This window comes from Artemia sp. Qi Xiang Cuo, chromosome 8, assembly GCF_049724085.1.
Source record: "Artemia sp. Qi Xiang Cuo chromosome 8, ASM4972408v1, whole genome shotgun sequence".
In the NCBI taxonomy this organism is placed as follows: Eukaryota; Metazoa; Arthropoda; class Branchiopoda; order Anostraca; family Artemiidae; genus Artemia; species Artemia sp. Qi Xiang Cuo.
The window spans coordinates 44,158,511-44,176,709 of record NC_142801.1 but is presented as its reverse complement, the minus strand read 5'-3'; the positions used below and the strand labels follow the sequence as shown (position 1 = coordinate 44,176,709).

The window sequence follows — 18,199 nt, the reverse complement described above, 5'->3', positions numbered from 1 at the left end:
TAATTTTTTCAGAGAGAAGTAAAGGCCATTTCAAAGTTAAGCTCAGGAGATAGAAATACATTTTAAAATACAAACTCAAAACGACTAGAAATTAATATTAAAGGATAAATGTAACCCACAACGAACAGATATTAAATAAACGTTCATAGCAAAAAACATACAACAAGTAATAATATAAATGAATAAATAAATCTTAAAGCGAGTAATGCTTAGATTGAATATTAAAATCTAGCTTAAAACGAAAACAAATATTTTGCATTTAAAGTATAAATGAAACTTAAAACGAACAGAAATTAAATAAACAATCAATACGAACAAAACATACAATATATGTTAATGTAAAGTAATAAATAAATCTTAAAACGAGTGAAACTTAAATTGGATATGCAAATCAAGTTTGAATCGAATAAAAATAGCTACAAACAAGAGTTTGGGTATCGTCTCACTGCAGAAGCCTAAAACCTACTGCGTCATTGACGCTTTACTGAAAACGAATTACAGTAAAATTTTGAACTGATGAGCTTTTAGCAATTAATATCATTATGCATCAAATATTCAGTTTAATTTATTAGTTCTTTTCAAGATTGGTCAAGACAAATATAGTTTCACTACAAGAAAAATTATGATACTGCCCCCTTCTTTAACTGTAAAAACTTAAAGCCTTCTGCGCCATTGGTGCTTCATTGAAAACCAATTACTCGCATATTACAAATTTATTATTTTTGAGTTTTTACAGTATTGAAAATGAAAATAAAAATTACAGTAAAAAAAAACTTGAACTGATTGATCTTTCAACAATTAATATCATTGTATATCTAATATCCAATATGATTATGTTTATACTTTCGAAGACTATTCATGATTCATAATGCTTTTCCATTTTTTTTTAACTGTGCCATTTTTTTAACTAATCGTGTTAGTTTGTTATGAAAACATTCTATGGCTTCTAGGCATTTCTATTTGAGCGGAAAACTGCAACTCAAACTTTGTGGAACATGTATTTTCTGGCATGAAACACCAAAATATAATTAAATGACAATTTTCGGAGTGTTCCACCACTCGCAAGCAAGTGCCATTGGTATTTTTGAATCTGCATGGTCAATTTAGGGGGTGGAGGGTAGGCTAATTCTCGTAGCAGCCCCATTCCGTCGTGGTATAGCTCACATTTTCAACACCTGGCGTCCGGACTATCATATAATCTACCAAGCATACAACTACCCCAAATCAGTATCGATAAATAAATGAAACCCAAAACGAATAAAAATTAAAATGAATATTAGAGTAACGACCATAAATTAATGTGAGTAGGGTTCAAAACCCTTATGCTTTCTAAAAGCCAGAATATAATCTGTACTTTACTGAAAAAATTCAAATGAGTTTACTGAAAAAAAAATATGCATTGTCAATTTAATATACATGTGCTGATATTTATTCCCTAAAATTTTAATTAATTTTTGGTTTCCTAAAGTTACAAAAGTGAAAATATTTCAAAGAATTATTTTCAGTAAAGCGCCAATGACGCAGTAGGTTTTAGGCTTCTGCAGTGAGACGATACCCAAACTCTTGTTTGTAGTTATTTTTATTCGATTCAAACTTGATTTGATTATTCAATTTAAGTTTCACTCGTTTTAAGATTTATTTATTCATTTACATTAATATATATTGTATGTTTTGTTCGCATTGGTTGTTTATTTAATTTCTGTTCGTTTTAAGTTTCATTTATACTTTAATAGTAAAATATTGTTTTCGTTTTAAGCTAGATTTTCATATTCAATCTAAGCATTACTCGCTTTAAGATGTATTTATTCATTTATATTATTACTTGCTGTATGTTTTTTGCTATGATTGTTTATTTTATTTCTGTTCGTTTTGGGTTTCATTTATTCTTTAATAGTAATTTCTGGTCGTTTTTAGTTTGAATTTTAACAGGTATTTGTATCTCCTGAGCTTAAGTTTAAAATGGCCTTTACTTTTCTTTGAAAAACTTATTTTTAGGAAAGTTTTTTTTTAAATTAATAATGGACAATAGTGATGACAAACAAAAAATGAAAGCTATTATCTCAGATGAGGCCACTTACAAAAAACTTGGCTTTGATTCCACGGAAAAATACGCAAAAGAAACACGACATGAACAGGAAGTACTAAAAAGGAACTTATAAATAACCCCCACCCCTCTCAATTTTATAATAAATCTTTCCCAAGAGGTTTTTCAGCACAAAAATTCTATGGTTTGCCCAAGATCCATAAGAATATTGGTCTTCGTCCTATTTTATCAACTATTCATTCGCCAGTTTCCAAATTAGCAAATAGGCTGGCAGCAGCTTTTCGTCTGCTTTTGGGGACTCGAAGATCTTATTTAAAGAATTCAAATGATGTTGTTAACAAATTAAAAAACGTAACATAGATGACAATACAATTCTCTGAAGTTTTGATGTCGTATCCATGTAAACAAATTGAGATTTGAGTAATGACGGGGTTCCAGTTTTGACAAGCCAGATAGGGGGTGAACCTGAACTTGCTATCCCCTCAAGACGTAATTACGCGCACCTGGGGCTTACGCAATAGCACACCTGTAACGGTAGAGTACCCCTACGTAAGAGGGAATGTTTTCTAAATGAAGCATGTGTTGATTACTTAAAACCTAAGGGTGTTTGAATTACTTTACTCAAGCATCTCTTTGGGTGTTACGTTATAGGGTTTGTTTTCTACGAGATGCATGTGCTTGTTACGTAATAGGGTTTGTTTTCGTTTGGTTGATACGTAATAGGGAGTGTTTTCATCAAGACATTTTCAAGACATTTCAAGACTTTGTTCTTCAAGACCTTTTAAGACATTTTAAGACGTTTTTTAAAGACATTTTTCTTCAAGACGTTTCAAGACATCCCAAGACATTTTTTTTTATACAAAATAGTTTTCAAGATTTCTTTGGTTGTTATGTAATAGGGAATGTTTACTTATGTTAAAGATGACGAATTCTCGCGTGACATGCTAGAGATCAGGGGGTACTAGCAAGCAATTTCCTAGCATGGGGGCCCTAGCAAGCAATTTCCTAGCAAGGGGGTCCTAGCAAGCAGTTTCAGGGGGAAGGGATGGAGGTTGATATTAGAGGTAAATTTAAGCCATATTGATATTTTTGAGGGATTTTAATGAATATGCCTCGTTTCTTTGACTGAGCGTTAGATTTCAGCCTTCCCCCTCCGTCAAAAAAATCTTTTACCCCTGAGGTTTTAATGAAAACGCCTCGTTTCTTTGAGCCAAGACTATGCATACCTGGTTGACAAGCGCGTATTTGAATAATATTTTCTCTTCATATTTCGCATAATCTCGTTAGAGGTAAATTTAAACCACATTAAGATATTTCTGAGGGCGTTTAATGGAAATGCCTCGTTTCCTTCACTGAGCCTTAGCTTTCAGCCTTCCATCTCCGTCAAAAATTCTTTTAACACCCCTCCTCCAAGGTTTTAATGAAAACGCCTCGTTTCTTTGAGCCAAGACTATGCATTATTGGTTGACAAGCGCACATTTGAATAATATTTTCTCTTCATATTTCGCATAATCTCGTTAGAGGTAAATTTAAACCTATGACTGGCCCCCTGGCACCCTCTTGTACCCCCTCATCATTCCTAAGACATATTCAGATATTTTCTTGTTAAAAATCAAGAGTAAAATCCATTGGTTCATGTTTTCACAATCCAAACCTTCGTGATACAGCATCTCAATTGACGCCACCGGTCCATGCTATGACTGGCCCTCTGGTGCCCTTTAGCACCCCCTCATCATTCCTAAGACATTTTCCAGATATTTTTATGTTACTTTGCGAAACATAATGCATGCTGATTATTGTTCGTGAAATTTTTTGCATGTGGATAATTTTCTCAAAAAACTTAATATATAGAGTTTTATGTCTTTGAATAAATTTTTGAATTTTTATTTCTTCTTCATGAAACTTGTTGCAGGTTGATTTTTCTTTTGGTTTAACTTGTACATTGATCCTTCTCCTCGTGAAACTGGTTTTGGTCATGGAACATGATGCGAGCTGATTTTTGTTCGTGAAACTCAATTTATCTTGATATTTTTTTCGTGAAACTTCTTGTATGTTAATTTATTCTTTCTTGAAAATCAATTTACCATTATATTTTTCTTCGTGAAGCTTGTTGCATACTGTTTTTTCTCCGGTAAACATGAATGTTGATTAATTTCTTCGAGAAAAGGGGTTGTCATCCTCAAAGACATAATTTCTAGACCTTTTTATTATGTTGAACAAAATGGCTATCTAATTTTTTTTATTGTATATGTTTTTGGGGAAATGGTGGGCATGGGAGGGGGGTTAGTTGCCCTCCAATCACTTTGGACTATTAAAACGGGCACTGCCTCTTTTAATTTCCAATTGAATGAGCTGTTTTCGAAGTTTCTTCGACAACAAATGGCCATCTCAAAATTTCTACCAGATGCATTTAGGGAAAACACGGTGTGTTTGGGGGGGGGGGAATACACCCTCTGATCACTTTGAATCTTAAAAAGGGCACTAGAACTTCCGATTACCAATCCAATGAGCCTCCTCCAAAGTCTATACTATCACCCTTTCTATATATACCTTGTATGCCTCGAGGGTATAACTTACAACCCTTGCCCTGAGGGCTCTGCGGAGGTTGTCATCCTCAAAGATGTAATTTCCGGACCTTTTAATTACCTTGAACGAAATGGCTATCTAAAATTTGGATTGGATGGGTTTGGGGAAATGGTGGGCGTGGCAGGGGTTTTAGTTGCCATCCAATCACTTTCCACTATTACAAAGGGCACTAGCCCTTTCAATTTCGAATAGAATGAGCTATTTTCGAAGTTTCTTCGGCAACAAATGGCCATCTAAAAATTTCTATCAGATGTATTTCGGGTAGATATGCGGTGTAGAGGGGGGGGGGGGAATCCCCCCTCCGATAACTCTGAATCTTAAAAAGGGGACTAGAACTTCTAATTACCAATCCGATGAGCCCCCTCCGAAGTATATACGATCACTCTTTCTATATGTACCTTATGTACCGGCAGGGCATATCTTAAAACCCTTACCCCGAGGGCTGTAGGGGGTTGTCATTTTCGAAGACATAATTTTCAGACCTTTCAACTACGTGGAACAAAATGGCTATCTCCAAATTTTGATTGGTTGTGTTTGAGGAAATGGTGGGCGTGAGAGGGGGATTAGTTGCATTTCAATCACTTTCGACTATTAAAAAGGGCACTAGCCCTTTCAATTTCTAATTGAATGAGCTCTTTTTGAAGTTTCTACGCCAACAAATGGCCATCTCAAATTTTCTATCAGATTCATTTCTAGAGATGCTGGTAATATATATTGATCCTATTTACGATATTATTTGAAAAAAGTGAACCCATATTCAAAAACAAAGTCTTTCAAAATATCCAAGAGAATTCAAAATCAATGAGCTTATGTGTCTGCTGTCGTCATGCAAACTAAAAATATTTAACATGTAAGAAATATCCGGCTGGTTTTTCATACCCTCACCCTCTAATTGCTTTATTATATAAATCAGCAACAACCAGGAATGTTCCAATGCCTATGTCCTCTCAAAAATTCAAAATTTTAGAGAACACTCCCCTAAAATGGTATATTTATTGCCTGTAACTGAACTGAGACTGTCACGACAGTTAACTTGTAGATTTCGTATATTACTTGGAAATTTCTTGAAAATATTCTGCCTAATCAGCAAAGTCGACGCACCAATGTCGATAAGGCAAGACCGATTCTTAAAATGTTGAATTGGAAACCCCGTACAATTAGTGAATCTTTAAATTTTTTGAAATCACATCATTGGAACCTATTTAGGAGTCAGGAGAAAGAAAAAACCTTCCGACCTTACCAGGCTGACTTCCCAATTTAAAATTTTTACTATTATTAGACCATTCTCAAAAATTATCTGACCCTTCCCACAATTGTACGGTCTTACTAGTTTGTCCTTGAGTATTATTTTCTACTTGGTTTCTCGGTAAAACTTGTTGAATGAATGACCTCTTTCGCTTCCTGGAAGACGTTTTGCTGCTATTGCCTACAATCCATTAATTAGCTTATGGCTCCCAAAGTTTCATTCACCCTGTGGTTGAAACTGTGGGTTTTCCTGGCATAACTTAAGCCTTTATTTCGTATCCTGGCACAATATTCCAATGCATAATGACTAGATTCACCACAATAATAGTAAATAGTGCTCTTCGTGTTTTGTCTATTCTGACATTTAACCATCTAGTCCCATCTGGGTCTATAGCTTTTTCCATACCCGTTTGGCCATTCTGGTCCTGTAAATACCATCCGTTTTCGTGGCGTCTCTTGCTGTTGGGCCGCATTAACCAATATAACATCAAGCTTTTTAATAGCCCCATCTATCTGAATTTATTCTGAAGAGTACTAGTTTAAACGATTCTTTTGGTAAACACTGCGTAAAGGTTTTTTCTTTGTAATTTTGTCTGGTCTGATCTGATCCACTTTCTTTCAGCTGCAAAGATACGGATCTGCAAATGTTATCAGCAATTTAGCCAGTACTCATGGATACATTAAAAGTAATTACGTCTTTTTTAAGCTCTTCCGGTTCGCTAGTTTCCTTAAATCTTGTTTTTGAAATTTCTATTAACTTGCCCATGCAACCAGTTTTGTTTTCGTTATATCCAGTTAGCTCAAAAATGTTCAATTATGTAAAAAATTTCTATAAATCCATCTACATCGGCTGTGCAAGTGCACTTAGGTATAATTTTTGTTATCTCAAGCACAGCCGTAAGAGATGCTATCTTTTTCTCTTGTTCTCCCAAAAAGGCTGTAATGGAAGAACTAAACGGCCTAATAGTTCCTCTCTCTGACTCAGTACCGCCTGTTACTAGTTGTTATTATTATTGTCTGCCCACTGTCTTCTGTCAAGGGCGATCCTGTTGGCCAAACCTTAACAGTGCAATCTTTTCAGAAGCTATCGTTCTGAATGGATACAATTAAAAATAGTTCTATCAAAGTGCACTCTCTCGACCAATAGGATCCAGATCTTGTAACCTCCTTGTTTTGTAGACCTGACTTAGCGACGGGTTTAACTAAAATAGTTACAATAAGGTGTAAACTCTTCTGAAACCTGAACGAAAAAAATCTTGGTTATTCCTTCATTAAATATAGTGCTCAAAGAATACAATAAGAATATGGCTCTTATATGATTTACAGTCAAACACTTAAATAAATAACACCTACAATCAAAGCAAACTGGTCTGTTGAAAAAGTACTGTCGTGCAAAGGTTCCTCGCTAGAAAAACTTCGAAGCACCAAATTTTTCTATTTTCTCTACATTATATAGTATATATCCAAACCATGATTCTGGGTTTTTATGTCAATTTCTTATCCCACATACCGTACAATTTGTAAGAAGTTTGAAAATACCCTGAGCTTCCAATTTTTTTTATCTGATCTACATGTATTTTTATGGGTAAGCCTAGCCTTCTGGGTATTTTATTCCGCATTTCAGACGATTTTTAAGAAGTTTCAAAGTACCCTGGGCTTTCAATATATTTTCTATCTGAGCTACATGTTCTATTTCTTCAAATTTCAAAATTGGGTTTATTAAACTAGTTTTATTTTAAAGACTATTTAATTTGGTTGATCCTATTTGTTACAGTAGAGAGGAGTTTGAAACCTCAACAACAAGGTACTCTTAAATGTAGAATCTGATGGTATGATATTCATTAAGATCGCTTGACTTTTTGCGAGGGTTCCCTTTATTTTTCAAAAATCAATTAAATTTTATCATGTTCATTTTTTTGGATGGGTAACAGTAAACTAAATGAATTTTTATATTTAAAATCATCATAAAAATTTATTTCTTTTTTATGTATTACATTTGTTAACAAAATTACTTTTTTAAACTTATGGTTATTTGTCGACTGCGTTACTCCTTACTTGCAGTTCGTTACCAAGAACTGTTAAACACAAATTAACATTTATAACACTAAAAAACTTGTTTTTGGATCTTATCTCAAATTGATAAAACACTCTCCCTTACCTTGTAAAATGTATCCTCAACCTTTGCTAAAGACCTTAAATATTAACTTATTTCAAAACACTTTTTCAATAAGAAAATAATTTTGCATTACTAAAATTTTGTTAGTCTTATTAAAAATTCAAAGTATAATTTTTAATTTAAATACTGACAAAATGGAGACCAGTAGACGTTTCCTAACTCCGAAAATTAATGAGCGAGGGAATGAAACTTTAAGGAATGGATTTGCAGCATATTTGAAAGGTGTTTTAAAGTGCTCAGCCCCACCACTGCTTCTATTTCTATTTTTTTTTTAAATCGAGTCAAGGTCGCTTAAAGTCAACGGAAATTTGGTACATTCGAAGAATCTGTTCGTATATAAACTCACTTTTGTACAGGCCTTCTCGATTGTGTTTTTACAGAAAAATAAAGCATCATTCTCGTCGACCTTAAAAAGCAGAATGCGCAAATTTGTTTTACTTGTTTACCCTTAGGTATCCAAAACTAAATGTTCCAACCTAAAAAAGCACCATTAGTTTATAAGACCGAGTAATACAAAATAGTTTCTGGAATTTTCCCCGTTCGGCCCAAACGGAACATGCATCAGACTTGGTTGAAAAAGATTTTTATTATATTTTACAATGATAAATAGAAACTTCCTGAAATATATATTGCTTTCAGTAAAGTGCGAATGACGCTTACGCTGTTCGCACAATAATTGGTGTACAAGGGGAACGACTTCCCAGTTGATATATTTAATAAATTCTGTTTGTTTTGAGTTGGACTTTATTATCAGTTTTATTTTTGGTGCAATATAAGTTCATTATTGGTTAAATTTTGAACTATGTCTAATATGTGTTTATTTGAACTTTTTAGCTCATCTTTTATTTTTTTTTCTGTTCGTTTTCTTTTTGCTCTGTCTTCTTCTAATTCACAGCAGGCGGGCTATTCAGTTGGTACTATTTAGCCCTCTTCTTTTTGCTTCACTCTGTGGGCTACAGAGCTACTGTCTTTGTTGTATCTTATTTATTAGATATTTTCAGATATCTTTCAGTAGATCTTTTGACTCAAGGAGTTCAAATATAAGATGATAGATATCGATTTCTGTGCTCTGTGTGCAGGTATAGTTGGCTAGGCTATTGGCTGATAGTGCGATTTCGTGGTGTTTGAAGCATTTTAACAGTTTACAAAGCAAGGTATGTTGTGCAGACGTCAGCATATTACATTCAAATAGACAATGGTCAATTGTTTCATTATTCATATTACAATGCCTGCAAAGAGGGGACAGGGGAATTGAACCACTTGAATTAGAAAGCTTATATGAGAATGCAAGGAAATTTAGTCCATTTGTTCCAGAACGAATTCTATGATAAATTTTAGAAAGATACTTATTGGGAAAGGGGGAAAGGATAGGATTAATCTTATTAAAATCAATATCTGATAGCCTCCATCGGTAGATATTTCTAATTGGGATTGGTCTCCCACTCGGCTGGTCAATATTTATAGCATTTTTTGCTATTTCATCAACCTGATGATTGCCACTTATGCCAGAGTGGCTAGAGATGTATTGAAAATAAGTTTGTATGCCAGTTGAATCAAGATTATCAATAATACTGAGACAATGATAAGTGTCAATGTCCAACTTATATTTAGGAGCTGAGGCCAGCAACTCAAGGCTTGTTAGAGAGTTGGAGTAGATGATAATGTTATTCGAATTTGCAATCAAAGGTTGGTTTTCCTTAAGGTGTTCTAAAGCCATGATTATGGCATTTAACTCAGCAGACATTATAGATAAATTATTATATAATCTCTCGCCCATTGCAATTTTCAGGTGAGGAAGGAAAACACCACTTGTAACCTTCTCATTCATTTTTGACCCATCGAAAAATATTTGGAAGTGATTTTTATAGGTAATTGTATTAAGTTCTGCAAATTTTTTCTGGACAAAAGCAATGGGGGTTAAATCTTTATTCCACTTTGAGAATTCATTATTTATTATGGGACTTGACCAATTCCATGCGGGGGATCGGAGGAAAGTGGGTGCAATAGACTTTGCTGGTATGGGGAACTTCTTCTGAATATTGGCATATTCATCTGCAATGCCTCAATACATGGCTGGATTTCTTAACCAATTATGTAATGTGTGTGAGCTATTTGATTCAATTTTTGTAAGATGTTTTGTCAAGAGAAACCTACGTCCCTGTTTTATTGTTGCTAATCCACTCTCCATAAGCAGAAACTTGGTGCTTGTGGGTTTCCTGGTGCTTTTGTCTTTAATTTTGCTAAACAACTCGTTCTTTTCTTCTTTAAAAATGAAAAATAAAAAAGACTGAGGAAAAAATAAAAAAACATTTTGAAGTTAATGATTGAGTAATTTATTATTTCATTCAAAAGTCTTAATTGAACGAGCAGTTACTATTGACCTCTCATTAGGGGACCAAATTAAAAACATTGGAATCTGAATCATGCAAAAAGCAAATTTCTTAGTGAATATTTTTTAATTGCCTTGTAGGCAAAGAGTAAATGAACCAAATCCTTTCGGTATTTTTGAATTTACACTTTGGGACACTATTAGCCCCATAAGTATTGAAACATTTGCTCTCTCCCTGTATTATCATAGTCGTCAAACAGACAAATTGCTGGGGGTCATAATAAAAAAAAATTATTACACTTCTTATTACTACCTAAACTTTAACTTAAAAAACTTTTTCGAAAATTGACCAATAGTGTGTGTTGTGCAGATACTGATCTCTTGATTTAATGCCTTCGGCCGGGAGTGCAATGCGTGGTTGGGGACCAACAGTGCTTATCATTACAGTGAAGGAGAAGAAAAAATAGCACACATCAGTGCTACTCGTGCAAAAAAAAAAAAATATACATTGCTCAAGCCAGGGGGCTGTAACTTTTCTTTATAGAGTTTTTGGTAATAGTGTATTTTTGTTCCGACTCGATGCCATTTTTTAAGGATTTAAGGCTATTATGCAAAGCTCTCATAAATTGATTTTTAAAATAACATTTTACTATTAAGACTAATCGAGACAATAGTCGCCATTCCTAAATCAGCTGCCATTGGCAGATTTTCTCCCCATCCAACTTTTTAAATTGCGTTTAACAGTTTTTGATTCTTTGCTAGGTTGCAGCTATTGCTGCAAACATGATCTGTAAAAAATAATCCAAAAGGTCAAAGCACTAGCCCATAGAAAGAGAGGAGATACACAAGAATTGCGGAATTGTAAACAGATGCTACGGTTAAAACACCCTTTAAAAAATCTTTCAAACACTATATACCTTGCGGATATTCACAGCGGAATTTGCAATCACGCCATTTTGAGTTGACTTCATATTATCACCAATTGGATTTATATTTAGAATCTCAGTAAAAACCACATTTTTATGATGATTTATACTAGGTTGCTTCTACTGATGCAACCATGATATTATCGTAAGAATACCACTTTTTTTAGGGTCTCGGTTACCATTAACGTGGGTTCATCATTTCTTTCATTCAACTCGTTGGCACAGTTTGATTTTTTTTTTTTAATCAAGTTCTTAAATTTGACTTTAGTATAGTTTTGGCTGATCTATAGTTTAGGTTTTAGTCTTTAGTCTTTAATCGTACTTACAGGTGTTGTAAAACAATTGTAGAGAATTTAATAGCATTCGACTGAAACCTTAAAGTTGTTTGCTTTTTTTAATTCTTGTCTCGATCCTTCGTCAATATGATTAGCCTTTTAGAACGTTAATCACCAGCTTGTGATTCTGTTTTCGTATTCAGAGATGTTTCTGGGTTTTTTTTTCTGGTCCTGCGCCAATATTATTATTTTTGGAACGTTTTTCACCAACTTGTAATTCTGTATTCGTATTTGGGATTGTTTCTAATTGTTGAACCGATCTTTCATCAATATCGCACTCATTTTTGGAACATGTTACACCAGCTTGTGATTCTGTAATCGTATTCGTGCTTGATTCTAATGGCTGCTCAAATTTTTCATCGAAATCATCATCATCTTAGGGATGTTTGTCACTTGCTTTGGATTCTGTATCCATTGCTTTTTTCTAATTGTTGTCCCAATTTTTTGTCAATATCATTGTCCTTTCAAAACGTTTTTCAAGAGTCACATTAAACGCCGCTTCCGTACGATTCCTTTTTACCGGTTCTAGTGATTCTACCTTAATGTTTAATTTTCCTCTGTTTATGACGCAAATATCATTTGACTTTGAAGGGATTCTGGTAATAGCCTTTAGCGAGAGAGAATTAATTTCTTCCATATTGAATGACTGATCGCTTCAGCGGAATGATCTATGACCAATTTTATAATTTTTCTTAGCTCGTGCTTGTTTCCCCCTGAAAAAAAGAAATCAAACTTGTCATTTCACTTATTTGAAGAATTAACATTCCTGGTTGATCTTCCCAACACAACATACCATCAACGTGGCTAGGAGAGAACTTTCTTATGATAAAGAGAACATGGAAAAAATATAGCCAGTCCAGGGGCAATTCACAAGTATCTTCTCTTAGCAAGTGGGGATGATTGTTGTCGTGGCCAGCAGTCTTATTGGCGTCCAGGCTTTCGAGTCATTCTCGGCCATATATGTAGTTACAACAATGCAACTCATTTTTCAGGATGTTGTGCTTAAGTTGGGATTGGGATGTTGTGCTAAGCACATTTATAGGTTGATCTGCCCTTTGTCGGAAAATGGGGCAAACCATAAAGGGTCTTTCCCCTGTCCAATTGTTTGCTAACAGTGTTAGCAAACAGGTATTCGTTTGGAAAGCAGAAACAGGATTGTTAGCAAACAAAAATATTTCACTTTAAAGTCTCCAAAAAGAATTCAATTTGTTAAAGATATTCTCTAACAATGTTAGCAAAAATAGTTTAGCTAACAGAAAATTGCCAGCTAACAGTTTTTTTCTTTGGACAGCGGAAAAACCCAATAGAAGTTTTATGTATATGAAACTTAAACATATAGAATATTTTCACTAAGAGTATTTAAAAGTAAAGTTCCCTTTTTCGAAATAATACTATAATAAGTAAAGGTTGGAAAGAAAGTAGTATTGAATGGTGCATGCACTCAAAAACAATATTTTCAAATAAGTAATGCAAGGTTAAAACCCCAGTAGGCTACTTACCCTATGTAATGTGGTGCCTAATCTTGGAAAAAAATATTAAAATGTACCTTCCCTAAACAGGCTCCTAAGGTACAAATTTAATGGTCAACCAGTGTTAAAAAAAATATGCTAAGCAAATAAAAGTGGGTAAATTTCTAGGTGGCACTATAATTTAGCTAGGATGAAAGTGAAAACATCATTTGATGCCTTTTTTATGCTCTCTTATAATTCAATAATCACTTCTGGGGCTAATTGCATCTTAAGCCATTAAAGGGGCCCTGAAGGTATTTAATATGAATTATGAAAGAGCATAAAAAAGCATCAAACAATGTTTTGACTTTCATCCTACATCCTGAATTGTTGACAGCCAAGTTTCAAATTCCAAAATTCAGTGCTATTTTTGCTGACAGCATTTGAAAAACTTGAATTGGTAAGAAAACAGTTTATATTTGAGTTGCCTAATAAATAAGGCTTGAATTGTTATAAATAAGTATTTTCAGAATATATTACTCTTGACCAACTTATTTATAAACTAGTGATATGTTTTTAACCACATTTCAACAACTTAACTAGTGTTGATAAGTTCTTTGTGTGGTTACAAAAATGAAATACCTTTTGGGCCCCTTTAAGGGCTCAAGATGCAACTAGCCTCAGAAGTGATTTTTGAATTATGAAAGAGCATAAAAAAAGGCAGTAAATGATATTTTCACTTTCATCCTAGCTAAATTATAGCACCACCTAGAAATTTACCTAAAAGTGAGCCTACTAACCTCTGCTATTATTAGATTTGTTATTTAGCCTAATGCTGTTTCCAAATATTGTGGTCATGTTTCTGGCAATGCAACCCACAGTAAATTTTTGGTAAAGTTCTACCAAATCATATTATTGATTTAGGACAAAAGTGAATGCACCATTTGATGCCTTTTTTTTATGCTTATTACAAATATAAAAAGAATTTATATCGGAAATGAATTTCCGCCCCCCCCCCCTATATCTTGCCAATCAGGGGTAGATTTGGGTTATATAGGGGGGGGGCGGAAATTAATGTCCGTTGTAAATGCTTATTATTTTCTTAATAAGCATAAAAAACGGCATCAGAAGGAGTATTCACTTTATTCCTAACTCAATAATATGATTTGGTAGAACTTTACCAAATTTTTACCAAATCATATTATTGAGTCTCAAATAAAGTGAATATACCATTTGATGCCTTTTTTATGCTGATTACAAATATAACAGTCATTACCCTGAATTGGCATATATAGGGGGGGGGGGCTAAAATTCATTTCCGATAGAAATGATTATTATATTTATTATCAGCATAAAAAAAGGCATCAAATGGTGTATTCACTTTATTCCTAACTCAATAATTTGATTTGGTAAAAATTTACCCAACCCCCCTTCCAATCATCCCATATATATCCTTAGGAATATATTAAAAATGCAAAAGAAAACAGTGAAATTCTAAAATCACTTCAAATAATACCTTTTTAATAATGCCTTGATTTAGTGGTTGGCATTTCCAAAAGCAAATAACCTACTATAGAATTCTGAAAACTATTTAAGTAAATTGTAAAATACATAGGCTACTATAACAAAAACATGTGTTTTGAGGTTTTTGACCTGTACAAGGTGTCCTTCTAAAGGTACAAACTTCTTTTTTTATATATGTAGATAGCTTAATTATTTGGTTTTCTTGGTGGTTTTTTCCAATGACTTTAGTCAAGTCATTTCTTGGTGAGACCTAAAAATGTATGACCTCTTAAAATGTCCAAAGTGCTTTTTTCCCATCACAAACCTTACAAGCACACAATTTTTACAAGAAAATTCTTTATCAGTCTGAACCCCATTGATACTTCCACCATGTAAAGACTCATCATTGAGCTGTATATCTGTGTAAAAAAGGCAAATCTCTGTATAAAAACTTGCCACCTGTTCCACTAACAAGGAATTCATTTTTGTTTTTATGTTGTCATCATCATTGTAATGTTTGCCACTGAGGGGTTGCTTGAGGTGGAGAAACAGATGGTAATCACTTGGTGCAAGATCAGGACTGTGTTTTGGGTGATCTAAAACGTCCCAGCCAAAACTGTCCAACAAATTATGGGTCTGATCAGCAGTGTGAAGTCTTGCATTGCTATGAAGAAGGAGAGTTTCCTTTGTCAGCATACCAAGTTTTTTTTTTATTGCTCTGCAGAGCTTTCTGAGGGTTAGACAGTATGCTTCTGCATTGATAGTGGTTCCTCTGTTGCATGAAGGCAACCAAAAAAACACCATACTTATTCCCAAGCACTGATGCCATGATTTTGTGCTGGGAGAGAGGATGTTTGGCCTTCAAATTTTCAGGGGAGTGTGTGTGTTTCCATTCCATGTCCTGTTGCCTCAATTTGGACATGATATGCAAAATCCATGTTTTGTCTCCAGTTCAACTGGTTGCCACCTAAGTGACAACCATTAAAAAGATGATGACAATGTAAAAACAGTAGTGGACTCTTGGTTATTGGAGCTGGTGGCAAGTTCTTGTAAGGGCCTTACTTTAAAATTAGTTTAGAGGCATAATAAGTGTTTCAAAAAACTTGATAACTATGTAAAAAAAAATAGAGTAAAGTATGCACTTACTGAAAATAAATTTACTTTTTTGAAATAATCTTTTGTTGTGTACTATATATTATATATATATATATATATATATATATATATATATATATATATATAGAGAGCTGTTTTTAGGACAAAATTTAAATATAAACACATACATAAATAAATAACAATAATTTCTTGTTTATAAAATACAAAAACGTTTATTGAATATAAATTTACATCACCAATGAATTTACATATTTGTAAGTTTTTAATCTGTAATTTTTTCTAAAACTGTCTGAAAATCTAATTCCTTGTGTCTTCACTTTCAATTGGCATAACTGCTGAACTATTTTATCCATTCCTATTTCATTGTTGGTATCAGATGGTTTTTTCTTAGTTTTAGTCTGGAAAAATGATCTCTCTCTAGGAAAAATGCTTACAAGATTTATTCAGAATATTTAACAATTTCAAAAAAATAGTGTTTATTTTGATGACTGTGTGGGGCTTTGGGGATATTACTCTTTGTCTTAAATTATATCATGCAAGGATTATCAGTATGTTTGATTAGAGAAACAGAGTGAACTGTTGGTTTACTCCCTTCCACAACCAACCTATAGCCCAAAGGTAAGCATGTTGAGCGTTGTTTATACCAAATTCATGAAATAAATTTCTATTTTTGTGATTAGGGATGTAAATTGGGCCCATGGCCTGCAATTGTCCCTTCCTTCCACACCAACTTCTTAACCAGGGACAAATCTCCAGCATTTTTATTGGGGGGGGGGGAAGAGGGGTCCATATATGGATATTCAAGGGGCATGGGATATATAGCAATTTTTTCTCCACAGTATTGGAGGGGCAAGGGGCCCCCCTTATTGGAGGGGCCCCCCTCCCCCAAACGACGCCCCTGTTCATAGCCAAAAGGTGGACATGTTGACCTTTATTTAAACCAGGTTCATGCAAGGATTGTGAATCCAAACCATCAAACTTTTAAAGCTTAGGTATGCAGGTTTATTTTTCTTTCATTGAGGCTTGAAACAAGAGCTGTTCCTAGGGTTAATGGTGCCTGAGGAAAATTGTTTTGCCCGAGTTGGGAGAGCTTCTGTCTCCCAACTCAAATATAAGCAAAAAAAAAACCCAAATCAAAGTGAAAAATTAGACCAAAGTGGGCATCCCCCCAGCCAAGGCAGCTTACTCTGTGGTCATTTTACTTTTCTTTGAATTTCTTCTTTGGAATTTTGTTTTTTATGTAATGTGAAAATTGTATACAGTGTTTATTCAACATGTATTATGTTCTCTTAGTTGTTAATAATAGGAAAACAAACTCAGAATACATTTGAAAGTTTTCTGTTGTTCTGTAAAATCTATGTTATGTGACATAATGACTTTTTAATTACCAGGGCAAGCTTTTCAAGATATATCAAATTTTGAGATGCAATCTCTTACATCTGCACATAGAATGATGACTCTAATTCTCTAAGTGTTGTACATGATGTTTTCAGAGGGGTTTATGCTTCTTCACTCTAATCTGTGTGATGTTTCACTTCTTATCACTATCTATGTTTCACCCATTCCCTTTAAATCCTTTTTTATGACTTCTGACATCCTCCTGCTTTTTGTTTTGATGCAATGTGGAGTGCCAAAACTATGATTTTAGGTAGAATTATCCTTCATCAATAAAACATCCTAGCCATCAATGTTTGGTGACAAGAAATGATGGTTAATTGTCATGATTTAAAAAAACGTTACAAAATTATGATTTTTAGCAACTATAATCCTTCATCAATAAAACGCAACCAAACCATAACACTAGTGTTGTTAAGTTTGATGCAACAGGAGGTCTTGAATAATCTCAGCTAGGAGCAGGTAGGTTGGAAACCCCAAGTTTTGCCCAAAGTATCCTAATTTAAAAATTTGAGCCAAAAATTATAGTTTTAAGGCCTCTGCTAATGATAAATTCAGTGAGCACCTATGTATTTTATTCAAAGATGAGTAGGTTACAGCCGAAAAATACACTGAAAGCTATCTGGAAATATTTAGGCATTGCAGCGTTCATTCTTTTTTTGCTTATTTGTTTAATAGTCCAGTCATCCTATTTACATTCAGGTGTAGTTTTTGCAACTTTGGTAAACGTATGCTTCTTTTCAAATACCTTGGAGAAAGAAAAGCTTTTTGATGCATGTGTTTGTGTTGCCATGTTTTATTTTAAAACAAGTAAAGAAAAGTCTTTTGGTCTCCTATCTAAAACTCTTACTTATACAAGATTTGACAAAAATTGTAGAGATGTAACAATGCCAGAATTTTTTCCAATTCTGATTCTAATCCTGATTGTACCTTAATGTCTTGATTCCAATATGATCCTGAATTCCAAGAATGCTTATTTTTTTTTATTATAACCAAATATAAATAAAGGTTGAAGATTTGAGGTAGCAAAATAAGTTATGGTAGTCAGGTTTTTATTCAAAATCCTTCTAATGCAATGGTTGACTATCAATGATTT

At 33.8% G+C, this 18,199-nt stretch overlaps 1 protein-coding gene across 4 annotated transcripts in view; it reads left to right on the top strand.

Moving 5' to 3' along the window:
* The window catches only part of Pfdn6 (prefoldin 6), a 96,989-nt gene that overhangs the window by 61,862 nt on the left and 16,928 nt on the right, over window positions 1-18,199 (top strand). The window contains exon 1 of one of the 4 annotated variants that reach the window (XM_089093475.1): window positions 12,963-13,006. The exons of 1 other annotated variant lie outside the window; for it this stretch is intronic. The gene's annotated coding sequence lies outside the window, so the exon portion shown is untranslated. Of the gene's footprint in view, window positions 1-12,962; window positions 13,007-13,029; window positions 13,048-13,370; window positions 13,550-18,199 lie in introns of those variants that run through there. 2 more of the 4 variants (XM_089093478.1, XM_089093477.1) reach the window with 2 other exon arrangements.